Here is a 14,324-nt window from a genome sequence, read left to right as displayed (position 1 = left end):
CATACCAAGAGAGACACTAAAAACATAATAGAGCATTTGACAATAAAAGTAAATACAACAAGGCATCTCCAAATGCCTTCCACCATGCTTGTATCTCCTCCTCCCGTGTTCCTCTCCTCTCCAAGTTCCAGATGAGTGTAGCTCTCAGCAGTTTTTTGCACTATGGATGCCTTATGGAGGTTCAAGATTGAAAAATGATCAACTATGCTTATGCAAGTGTAAAACAAACTAATATTGGGTGCATGAAATAGAAATGATTTATTTTAGTCCAAAATAACAATATATTAGTGATTTATGCTAAATGCTCTTCTCTAAAATTGACTATAATGTAAATGCATAAAAGTTTTTAGGATCTGGCTTATGAAAAAATGAGCTCTATTTATAGGTAAAATGGATCAATGGATGGTTGAGATTGAGTAATCTCAACAAGGGTCAGGATTGAATGGTTTAAGATCCATGTGAGGACTTTCAACCCAATCCCAGGATGACAAGTGTCAACATGAGAGGGAAGAAGCATTAAATGCTTGACATGACCTAAGGGTTAACTTGGGAGGTAGGGTTAATGTTGAGTTGAGTGAATAAATTCATTATCCAAGGAATAATGCTTTTATCCAATGGATAAGCTCTTGTGCAAGAGTTAGTGAGGATAACCATGGTCAAAGCAATAAATGCTTGAGGAGACACATGGGTCACATGAGGGTTGAGTTAGGGGTCAAAGTCCCTAACCATGGGTGCAAGTGGATTTAACCATAAATGGTTATGTAAGAGCCATTAATGGTCATGTAAGAGCCATTAATGGTCATGTAAGAGCCATTAGTGGTTTGGAAGACTTTAGAGGTTAGCTTGTTGGACACATAAAGCATTAAATGTTTTTCAAAGACTTTGGAGTCTTTGAGAAGTGACTCCAAGTTGCTTAGGAATGTGACAATAATTAGGGGATGGATTAGGCTAATTAGGAAGGGGTTAGAAGAATCTAGAAGGGGATTAGGATTGCAAGTGGGTTTGGTGGGTGAGGGAAAATGGGATTTTTATTAAAATAAAATTCATTTATTTCAACAAATAGGTGCAACTTGAATTTTTAGGAGAATGCAAGTGGGGGGGATTTTAGTGATTTAAATAAATGTTTTATTTATTTATTTAAAAGAGGAAAGGGGATTAAATGAAATAAATAGAATTTATTCATTTAATTGATTGTGAATTTGGTTTAATGAATTAATTAGAATAAATTGAATAACTTATTTAATTAATAGGAGAATGTTTGAAGATGAATTAATTAAATGTTAATTTAATTAACCGATGGCTAGTGGATTTTTAATCAAATAAATAGTAAATATTCATTTAATTAAAATGGACAGATTTATGTGACTACAATAACCAAATCCAAAAAGATCTGCAATTAGGATCTTTCAATGCCCAATATAGATCACACTAACTATATCCATCATTATTTGTTTTTGATCTCTTGCTCTCTCGCCTTGATGATGGATCATGTTGTTTCATCTGAAATGTTGGCAACATCAAAATCTACACAATCAAAGAAGAATTAGAAACAAACCAATATGGACTATGGAAATTTCATGAATTTAATCCATCACTTCTAATTTCACAAATCTATAAAGCAAAAGTTAAACTCGAGAAACAATCATTGTAACCCCACAATCCTTCAAAAACCTTTAATTCTATCTAACATATTCTCACAATCTTTCTAGATTAAGAAATAAAAATTAGAGGAATACATAGAAAAAATAATCTTCAGCTATGATACCAAATGTTAGGAAATTTTCACTTTCTATCCAATGAATTAACATTAAAGATTATTCTCAAGTTATGACATCAAAGGATGAGACACAAGGCTTGGGCTAATACAATATGAAAATCTAAAATTTGTATGCAAATTTGAAATTAAGTAACTTTAATGTGGAATCGCCATGATTATATTCATCTTTTAAATGATGCTAAAAATTAGCCAACATATCAAGCTTAACAACACCACCTTGTGTGAACTTATAATAGAAAAAATAAAGGATTGCATGACCATAAGATAGAAGAAAAGAGACACAAATCAACAACATAAAGGCACCACATAACACAGTATGGAGAAACCTTAACGAGAAAAAACTCCAAGAGGAGAGGTCAAGTATGCATTATCTTTGAAAAAATATTATAATTTGTCACACACTTCCATTCTCCTATTTGCTTCAACCTAGTATCAGTTGTGTGCCTATGAATGACCACTTTATGCTCCAACTTGTCTGTGTTCCTATAGAGTAACTCTACATTCAACTATTCCTCCAAATTTTTACATCCAAGGAGTTGGTTTTATAGATTTGTAAAGAGGTCTTAAGCACCAAACATGGAACCCAAAGATGACTCTTCATTTCAAACATCCTAACCTTTTATTTTCCTTCTTGAAATGTGAAAGGATGCAAAGTTTGACTCCAATACTTTTCCTCCAACTTAGGCATCCAAACTTGGAAATGCAACATCGCATTAAAAATACCACAAATGATAAAATATTAGAAGATACATGTTGTCTCTTTCCAAGCACTCACTTGGAGGATCCCAATAGTCACTCATATTTCCTCATCACTTGTCTTTTATCACCCCATTCTAAGTATCCATGAGGGGGGAAAAAATAATTAAATATTGTGTCCAGAAGTCACCTTAATCACTACTAGTGGAACCCAACATCCCTTATTAATGTATTACAAACAATAGTGAGAATAAATATTATAAATAATTTTTTGAATACACCTTAAGTGTGTTGACAACAATAATGAAGGAAAACTAAGAGGGGGGGTGAATCAGTTTTCACCGAATTAACAAACTTAACCACAAATACAAATCGGATTATCTGCAACAACAACAAAGATAAGAAAATTGATAGCACAACACAACACCAAGATTTTTATGTGGAAAACCCGATTAAGGTAAAAACCACAGTGGGCACCTACCCACAATAAGATGATACTATGCGGTAGTATGTGAAAATAATTACAATGGGGAATGCACATGCATTCAGGCTCACTGCCTAGATCTCACTGCTCAAAATATAATAACCTGGAAGGCTACAACTCTCAGGGAATGTTCACTACCTTACAAGGAAGTCTCACTGACTTACAAAATATTCGGACAATAATACGAAATCAAATGAACTAAAAGAATAGCATCTGCAAATGCCTGATGGCAGTCTCGATTAAGCATATTTTTATGCTCTGCAACACTCCAATCTCTGCTCAATCACAATGTCGAAGGATGTATTCGCTTGTTCGCACCTTTACCACTTTCTAATAATGCAGACACAACACCAATACCAATTTACATGACTTTATCACCTATTTATAGAATTCGTCAACCTTGACTACAAGGTCGTCCAAACCCTCAACTCACAATTACAAAATTACATCACACGATACAAAGATCAACCACTAAACCAATATTATGATATGCATGATATAACATGGACCTAAACCAAATGCTCAAACACACAACACCACCATAAATATCGCCAAGATCAACCGCAACATGCTACACCACCAAAATACCGCATAACATGAAGAACATCACCGATTCAGCAAAATCACCAATAACACGCACAAGGATCAATGTAGATCATCAAAAAAATAGGGCATAATTAGGAACACCAAAAAGAACTTTAGAATCATCCATAATAGTTGTACCAACACCATTTATCAAATCATCATCGATCAACATCTGGAACTCAAGAACACTCAAACAGCAGCAATTGTCACGAGGAAAGATAACTTGTGGAGCACCACATCACAAACCATCTGAAATGAAGATACACAAGAGCATCCCAAACAGTCTCCCAAAATATCAACTCAAGATCTAATCACACTGGAATATACCGAAGGAAATACTGAACACTGCAAAGCACTGATTAGAAGAACCAAACTGTAAACCGAATCATATGATATGATCAATTAACCTTTTGGATCACTGAAACCAATATAGAAGGATATAATGATACTAGAAATACTACATATACCAAACCATGGTCCCAATAAACCAATCTGCAACCACTGGAGCAATAAATCACAGGAATGTGTTGACATCAATGACAACAACATATCCTAGCAGCAACAATGTCCAACAAAGTGTCTATGGACACTTTCTGAGGATGTTGGAACCATCCATCATGACATAAGATTTACAAGGTATATGACACCTTAATCCTAACATTGCTTTATTAACTACCATAATAATTCAACTACTAGTGGATCTTGGGGTGCTGCAAAATATATCAAAAACTTAAACTTCTATTTGGCCAAGCGAATTTGTGCAATAGTTGTTTAATATGATGCTTCATTTCCATTCTCATACAATGGGTATAAGCACTACAATTTTTTTAAGCCACCATGTGTTACAATAAGGTCAATGATTCCTCTGCTATATATTGTTGTCACATTGATTCATTTTTTATTCTTGGCAAAAGATCAAAATTTTGGATACATCAAGGGGACAAAATGTACATAATGAAATATAGTAACAAATTACATAACACAATAAATAAATGACTAACGATAATTTAAATTGATAAGTGAACAATGTCAATTGTTGAATCATGCATCAAAATGACAAAATGAAAATTTTAATTTCAATGATCATGATAAATGAAAATAAAAAATCCACTACATATAACTAGTGATATAAAGTATTAAAGTATCAAGTAGAATCCAATTCTAAAGTGACAAGCATCGAAATAATAATTAAATTGTCAAAAAAGATATCTTTGTTTTTATTTGAGCGACAAGCTCAAAAATCATATTCTTCATCTTCTTCAACTACATATCTATGAAACTCGTCATTGTTATGATTGGATAAAGTGGTAGATGGCTTGAATCCATACATAACAGTCAAACAAGTGGCAAAGAGGGATATCATGAGGGGGAAACGACCAAAAAAAAAATATTTTTCGACCAGAGCTAAGAGTCGGTAGGAAACAAGAGTCTTGTCCTTTGAAAAAAAAACTACTCTTTAAAAATGGATGAAAGAGGGGGAGAAGAGGTTCTAAGATCTTTCCTCCATTTACAAACAACTATCCAAGCAATGTTGTCCTTTGAACTTCCACCAAGAAGGGGAAGAAGTGGAGGATAACTCATTGCAAGGAGAACAATCATCGAAAGGGGAAGAATTGAAGGAGAAGAGGAGAGGTGGCCAGCTACAGAAGGAGGAGGAGTGGTAACTAGAGGAGAAATAGGTTGAGAACAAACAAAAGAAAGTACTAGAGAAAGGAACTGTAGAAGGGACAACAAGATCCCCAATAGGGCACTCCTTATAGTCCTGGGAAGAGGCATCCATAGAAGAGTCCAAATCCTCAACCATCAAGTGATCATTCAAAATATTCTTCCACCAAGTAGCATGGCTTTTTTGGCAACCCAAAGAGCGGGCCAAAGCTAAAACTCCAGTAGAAAAGAAACAGTGACAGTGGAAAGGGACTATTAGAAGGAACTATATCATCTAATCCTAACTACACATTGTAGTTATCTACCTATGGACTCCTTGGCTTTACATCCCTTTGTAGCATTAGCTTTGTGTATACTTAGGTTTCTTGTGATCAATTAGATATGAAGCACTATGTATTACAAGAATTTTTTTCACTCACATAGATAATCTTGTCCTTTATAGAGGCTACGCAAAAAGATATGTGAAAGGTGTCATTTGATCAATTAGATGTAAGACTATATGCATTGCAACAAGTTTTCCACTCACACAAATAAATTTGTTCCTTTTAGAAACAAAATAAAATTATATGTGGACTAATTCCTTTTTGAAACAAATGAATTAGAAATATATGAGAAGTCAAATGGTAAGTATGTGCAATGGTACCTAACATCCATAGATTGCCCAAAAACTAATTGTTTTGGGTTGTCATAAAGTGTATCGATCAATTCTTTCAAAGACTTGTAGATATCTACTTCTATAAATCTAATATACTTAGCATTGATGGATAAATATTCCTTTAAAATATACATTTTTTGGAAATTCTTTACAAGGCCAGTCTTCACTTTGTAGTCAATGATGGGAAGAATTCGACCAAGTTTTACCCCATACAATTTTAGATATAACATATATGCAACCATGCACAAAAGTGTTTTCAACTTCTTCCACTTTTTTTGGGATGATGTGGTAAATATGCTAATTATACAATTGTAGGGTGGAATCTCTCTCATAAATGACAACCTTTATTTGATCGAGCATAGTATCAAGTCACTCATAGATCTCCCCAATACTTAGACTATCAAAATACATAAATTTAATGATGGTGAAAATAGTTTGTATGAATCATGTGATATATTTCACACTCAATAAAAGAGTATCACTAATCACAGCCTCTTTCACCCTCTTCCCTTGACTATTTCCACTTTTGCTCCAATATTTATCATAGCCATAAGTTGCAATAACCCTTGCAAATCAAGCATCATCTCAAGTAAAATGAAATAAAAAGAAAATTGAGTCCCAATTGTCTTGAAGAATCATTTCTTTGGAATAGCCCAAAACAATGTCAATGAGGTGTGGTAATTAAAAATGAATTACACCTCCCTTACATCCTTCGCCACCTATTTCACCCATTCTCTTTTCAATGACTTTGAGGGCATTGTTAAAATCATGTGTATATCAAATATTTCAATAGGTATAAATATATGTTGATTGAATTGATCGATCTACTACCTTAAAAACAAATGCTATATCACGTAGACTACATTTGTAGGAACAAAGTCATCGATGGCGTCTCGCAAGATTTGAAGTTGAAACCTATAATCTTTGTTGTGTTTTCTTAAGCAATCAATTGCGCTTAAGAAAAAGATCCATCAATGCGCTTAAGAAGTAAGAGTCATCGATGCATGGAACAATAATGTTAAAAAATGGACAATGCCAAATATATACCCACCCATCCATGATTATGTTGTAGCAATGTGTTACACATTTGACCCTCCTCCCTCCATTAATACAATAATCTTTTAATTTTTTTGTTCCAAGAGGGTTGTCCTCAATCTAGCTTCTATAGGACCCACATAACCTAGACTAGCTCTACCTACCTTGTCAAGGATCTATATTTATTTTATACTATTTTAATAAAATTTAGATGCAAAATCTTAAAAAATATTTAATATATTAAAAATATAAATATTGTTTTTAAGATTTTATTTTGAAGAGATTAAAATCGAAGGATTTTTCTCCTTTTAAATTAAATTAAATATACATAAAAAAAAATATAGGAATTTTAAATTTATTTTTTTATATTGATTATAAAAGATCAACCAAATAAGAAGAATGAGTTGGCCTTGGATGATTATAGGTACCATCTAAAAGATCAAGTTAGAAACAATCCTCTAAACAAAAGGGAATTCAATGAACCATCTATACAAAAAAGAGAAAGATATCCTATCATCCATTGTCTGCTCACATATTACAAAAAAAAAATGGAAGGGTAACTAAAGAGAGACAAAGAAAGGGGGCTAGCGGTCCATCCAGGCTATCCAGCCCAGAGGTCCCTCCATCCAAACAACCATCTTGTCATCTTTGACTAGGACAGCACCATGCGCTGCCAACTGAGCCATGTATTGTCTCTCCATCCTTCTTTCTCAATTAATCTCCTCCATGAACACAGTTAAGGCATTGACAAAAGGGGTCCCCTCCATATTTGACCTGCTCCAAGTATACCCATGAGAGAGCTCAGAGGTAAAAACTTTGGTATGTCCATCTTCAATGAATCTTTCAAATTTCTTCTTCGCAAGCCTCATCACAATGGTGACCTGCGAGACAACGAGATAATAAGTGGGGCTTCGAAAGGACTCAGTAAGAACCCTAGCTCTACCTTAATACGTGTCTTCATTCCTGATTATCCATAAATACCAAATAATTTCACAAGAGATAATGAACCAAAACAAATTGCTATCTTTTTTAGCACCATATACATTTCCAAAAACAATGTCTAATATATTAACAGAGATAGGAATAGAGATACCAAACATAAGCCAAATTTCTCTAGCAATAATGCATTCAAAGAATATGTAACTGGTAGTTTCAACCACTTTACATATGTTACAAATTTCATCTTCCTACCGATCATGTCTAACTAACAGCCTATTAAGTAATAACAACCATCTGAAACATTTCTTTTTAGGAGCTGTGAGGCTACTCCAATTTCTAATAAAAACCTTTTTCCATTGAGCATCAGACAAGTTAGAGTGCCAAACAAAATTTACATGAGAAAAAATGTTATTATTATGATTTATTGTATTATACACAAGATTAGCATTAACACTCTTTAAAAGAGTGTCATCCATCCATGTATAGGTGAGGACTTACAATACAACTTTTGGGGAGTTGCAAAGATTGGCAAGCCTCATGGATCATATTATAAATCCTCCAATTGGAGGCAGGTAAATCAAACTTCTAAGATAAATCAGCCCAAGAAATAATATTGTCATTAATCATGATATCTTTTAAACAACAAATACCTTTATTAGCCCATCTTTTGGTCAAACAACCTCGAATGAGTGCTAGAGGCTTTGACTTATGGAAGAGATTCCACCATAAAGACCTCTCACCACTAATGAGATCATTATTATTGACCCCACAATTGGAAATCCACATCCTAATAGACTCCCATGCTTTCCAAATGGACTTGAAGACTAGGAATCTCGTGGTGGAGATGGAAAAGTTACCGACAATCAAGTCACAAAAGGGGAGGGATTTCCAAGATCTGGAAGCCTAAGGCACTGCCAGGCTAATGTTGTTTCTGACAAGAACCTTCCAGGATTCATTACCTTCTAAAGCATTAAAAATCCATTTAGCATTAAGGGCAATACCATGAATTCTGAGATCTGTCAACCCCAAACCACCAATCTTTTTCTCCATACAACACCATTCCTATTTCACGGAGTGTCTCTTACTTTTACCCTGCCCATTTGACCACAAAAAATTTCTTATTCTTTTCTGAATATCATTCACTTGTTATTGTTAAACATCCAAACCAAGGCATAGTAAATGTTGTATGAGGACAAAATCTTTTGACAAACCTGTGGTCTTTTGTTAGAGAGAGGTAGTGCTTATCCCACTTATTCAATTTGGATTCAATTTTGTTTCTAACCCACAGCCACATATCCTTCAAGCATGGAGAGATGGAGAAGGGATCCCCAAGTATCATACATGTTTGCAAGGTCCTCCCCATTGGTACCCATAATTGCTCAACCAAACAGGGGAATGATCAGACCACCCTAGCAAAGTAGATTTAGTTTGAGATATCCTTACTCTGGAAGAATCACCAAAGGCTCTGAGCTTAGTAACTAGTGAAACCATATTATCTTTTGACAACTCTATAAATAAAGCAGTATCATTAGCAAATTGGATATTCTGCAGGTCGGACTTGTCAGGGAGGGTAATTCATCTAGCTTTGGGTGAGAAATTGACCTCTCAACAAGTAAAAAATAGCATCAGAAGAAATAACAAATAAGGAAAGAGACAAAGGACAACCTTGTTTGATGGATCTCCCTAACTTGAAGGCTTGAGAAGTGGATCCATTGATTTCAATTTGAACAGAGACATCCTTGAAAAGGACCTGAACAAATTGGCAAAATTCTTTAGGAAAGTTGAAAGCTTCAAGCATCATAATAATGAAACCCCATTCCACCCTGTCATATGCTTTTTCGAAATCCAACAAGAACATGGCTACCTTCTGATTAGACATTTTAGCCCATTCCATGGTCTCCCAACTTGTGATAAGGTTTTCTAAAATATATCGGTCTTTAATGAAACCGGTCTGAGTCGAGCAAATAAATTTAGGTAAAATATCCTCAAGTATGACGGCTAAGATTTTGGCTAGAATTTTGTAAGAAACATTCAACAGAGTAATAGGTCTCCAACTCTTGATCAGGGAATTGTCCCCATCTTTGGGGAGGAGTTTGTTGGTACCCTTATTAATATCATAGCCAAGCGATCTTTTCTCAAAGGCTTCCTCATAAACTCTCAGTAAATCTTTGCAAATCCAATTGATGCTATCCTTATAGAACTCGATGAGAAGCCCATCAAGTCCTCGGGCCTTTTCATTCTTAATGCCCCAATGGCCTTGTTGATTTCTTCCACTATGATAGGTCTTTTAAGCACTTTCCCATCCTCATTGGAGATAAAATTTGGAATAACGTTTCTGCAAAAACTTCTGGTAGCAGCAGAGGAGGGGGTGTCCTCAGATGCAAAGAGTTTTTGATAGAACAAGATCAATTCTTGGTGCAGGAGAACCCTTCAAAGGGCTCCCACCATTTAATTTTGATTATGTTCTTGCTTCTTTAAGAAGCCACTGTATATACAATAAGAGCCATGTGCTCATTGGTCTTAGTTAGGGTCCTAGTTGAGGTCCTAGGGTCATAAGTCAAAGATGAGTTTTTCTAGAAAATAGAGGGTATGTGTGCCTTTAAGGTGTTTAGGGGTCCTTCTTAGCATGGTGGTGTCCTTAGGTTAGCCCAATATGGGTCTAGGAGTCAAGAAAAGCAACATTGAGAAAGTTGCTCAAAAGTTGCAAAAGTTGCATGACAACTTTTCAAAGTTGTCAAGCAACTTTTCCACCTAGTGGTCAAAATCTTTACTTTAAGCATGGACAACCCTAATATGGGCACACAGACCAAGGAAAGGGTAGTATAAGTAGTTACAAACCCTAAGATAATGGGTTGGATGTCAGATGTTGTACGGCCCAAGCAAAGTGGCTTGACTCTGACTGCAATTTTGTTGCCAGTCGTCACAAAAGGAGTAAAAGAAGATTGTTAATGGATTGATTTTCGAGCAAAAATGTGTGGAGAGTCTTCTATGGTGTATTTACTTTCATTGTGAGCATTTAGATTAGGTTTTGTTTTGCAGGTTGTGTGTGTTTTTAAATAGTTTGTAACCTTACTTTTCATTGTCCAGTTTTGGACTGGTTTGTGTCAATGGGCTCATAACTCCATTCCCCATTGTGGAATCACCATGAAACCATGGGCAATGAGAGTACAGACCCTGTACTATACTTCAAAGCAAGCAGGGCCCTTCAAAATGCAAGGAGGCCATCTAAAGACCCACTCCTAGGCGAGACTGGACAGTGCCTGGCTAGGAAGGGTTAAGTTGTAGAGGTCTTGGAGAGCAAGGAAGGTCAGAGGAGGAGGCACCCTTTGGAGGAGTTGTAAAGGGGTGAGTGGAGAACCATTGGTGTTAAGGAGGAGCTTCCACCAATCCAAAAAAGGTGGAAAGAGCACCAAACCCACACTGTGACCCTGGCAGGCCTAGAAACCTTCTTTAAAACCCTTAAAAAACCTTAAAATCCACCTAGGGCAGTGTACGGACACTTGGAGGCCTAAAACCTGGAAAATCCTTGAGTCCTTGCCAAAAGAATAGCAGGTCTTTTGGGAGGTTTCACAAGAAAATGCATCATTTGCAAGAGGGAGCCCTAAAGGACCAAATAGGAGGCTTAATTGGTCACAATCCTTGTAGCCCTATTTTGTAGGTAAAACACAAAATAGTGAAATCGGTAAGGGGTTGAAAGCTTGAAACCTCTTGGGAGCACATGAATGGGTGGAAAAACCAAGTATTAGACCTGACCTATCCTTGCTAAGACCTAGGAAGGTGTGGAACAAGCCAAACCCTTATTAGCCTAAGTAAGGGTTCCTTGAAACTCATGAGTAGGTGAGACCTTAGGAGTAGTTTTTCAAGTTGTTGGTGGGTGGATTGGGCAAGGTCAGGGGATTCCTCAAGCAGAGGAAGTCCTAGAGACCCTAGGGGTGGTTAGAACACATGGTGATCCAAGGAAAGGATCCAAGAGCATAGACTAGGCTAGTCTATCCCAAACCCCATCCCATCAGATTGGTACCAGAGCAAGTTAAAGATTTGGTGGACCGTGTATGTCTCTGTATTCTGGTGAATCAATAGGGGAAAGTAAAATGGTCACTAATGCAGAGTTGGCTAAGGAGGTAGAAGAGCAGAAGGAGAAGAATAGACTCCTTGAAGACGCTGTGAGCAAGATAAGGGATAAGCTGCAGGAAGTGGTGGATCAAAGGACACAAGGACCTTGGGGTGAGGATACCAAGGATAAAGGCAAGAAAACTATAGACATAGATGACATTATACCTGAACCAGATCCCTTGTTCAATGAAGAACCTTTTGTAAAGGCTATTAAGGCTTTGAACACCAAAGCTTTTGAAGGATTGCCACTTTTTAGTGGAAGGATGGACATTGACATTGTCATGGAATGGATTGAGGGCATGGAAAACCACTTTGAGTGTGAGGGAGTGATAGAGGCTCAAAAGGTTAAGGTTACCAAATCAAGACTAAGGGGAGCAGCTTTGACATGGTGGAAGTATCTGCAAGAAGAGAGAGTTAGCATGGGGAAGCTACCTATTGCCAATTGGAAGGCCATGGTGAGTAAGATCAAAGAGAACTACTTACCAGAGGATTATGAAGTCCAACTTCATAAGAAGAGACAGGGATTGAAGAAAAAATTCCTTGATGTGACCTCCTACACTGAAGAATTTCAAAAACTTTGGCTTAGATCCAAAGTCCAAGAAGATGAATCTATTAAGGTGGCTAGGTATCTAAGCGGCCTAAAGTGGAACATTCAAGAGGCGATAAGCCTATGGACTCCTACCACTATCCAAAAATGTCATCAGTTTGCTGCCAAGGTGGAAGAGAAGAACAAAAAGAAAGGAGACTCTAATATCAGGGGTAGAGGCAAAGGTAGAGAACAAATGAATCATCGAGGTGGTTGCCAAAGCAAGGCAAATGAGCAGAGGAACCAAGGAGAAGCCAATTTGACTGAACATGGCAGTGAAACCAATCTCAGAGGGGGCCATTCTAGAGGAAGAGGTGCACAAGGTGGTCCAAGTAGGGGTAGAGGTAGCAGCAGGGGTAACTCCTACTTTGCAACTATGAAATGTTACAATTGTGGTCAATTGGGACACCCAGCCTATAGATGCCCTGACAAGCCTACCTCATCAAATAGTGGAAAGAGGGTTGCTTATGCACATGAAGACTCATCAAGCAGCAAGACACCTAAGGTGGACCATATTGAATCAGAGATTGGAGAAAATCTAATGTTCAATAGGGTCTTGATAAGATAGTCGGTTAAGAATGAACCTAAGCATAGGAGAGCATTGTTTAGGGTGAGATGCAAGATCCTTGGTAAAGTTTGCAAGGTGATAGTTGACTCAGGGTCAACTGATAACATAATATCAGAGGAGGCAACCAAGAAGTTGAAACTCACAAGGATACCCCACACTAACCCATATAAGGTGACATGGTTGAATCATGAGCAGAGTGTGCTTGTCAATGAACAAACTTGGGTAGAGTTCTCTATTGGAGGATACAAGGATAAGATCCTTTGTGATGTGTTACCCATGGATGCCTGTCACCTATTACTAGGTAGACCCTGGCAATTTGATAGGAAGGTGATCTATGATGGAGAGGAGAACTCCATTTCCTTCAAGAAGGATAGCAAGACCTTTAAGATTCAGTCTTTGACAGAGAATGAAGAGGGAACCTCAAAAACACCTAGTGTCTTATTTGCTACTGGTAAAGATTTCTTACACTTGCTACATGAGGAGGAAACAGTGAAGTGTGCCATCTTTGTGAAGCCAAAGGGGGAAGAAGACAAGTTGCAGGCAGAGGTACCCAAGGAGGTGAAGAAAATGTTGCAAGAGTATAAGGACATAGTGAGTGATGGAGCACCTACAACACTCCCACCAACAAGGTCTATAAGCCATCAAATAGACTTTGTTCCCGGAGCATCCCTACCTAACAAAGCTTCATATAAGCTCACACCTGATCAAAACAAGGAGGTGGCAAGGCAAGTGCAGGAGTTATTGGAACAAGGACTGATTAAGAAAAGCATCAGCCCATGTGCAGTCCCAGTAGTGCTAGCATCAAAGAAGGGAGGCAAGTGGAGACTTTGCACTGATTCAAGGGCAATCAATAGGATCACCATAAGGTATAGATTTCTTATTCCTAGAATAGAGGATTTGATGGACTGTTTAGGAGGTGCTATGTATTTTACTAAATTGGACCTTAAAAGTGGTTATCACCAGATTAGAATTAAGGAGGGTGATGAGTGGAAGACTGCTTTCAAGACCACATAAGGGTTGTATGAATGGCTTGTGATGCCATTTGGACTCACCAATGCCCCAAGCACCTTCATGAGGTTGATGAATGAGGTGTTGAAAGACTTCATAGGCAAGTTTGTGGTGGTATACCTAGATGACATTCTCATCTATAGCAAAACCAAAGAGGAGCACCTTGAGCATTTGAGGTTAGTCTTAGAGAGGCTGCATGAGGAGAAGTTATCC

The sequence above is a fragment of the Cryptomeria japonica genome, chromosome 10 (genome assembly GCF_030272615.1).
Source record: "Cryptomeria japonica chromosome 10, Sugi_1.0, whole genome shotgun sequence".
NCBI classification, from domain to species: domain Eukaryota; kingdom Viridiplantae; phylum Streptophyta; class Pinopsida; order Cupressales; family Cupressaceae; genus Cryptomeria; species Cryptomeria japonica.
Note: the sequence above shows the minus strand (reverse complement) of the source record.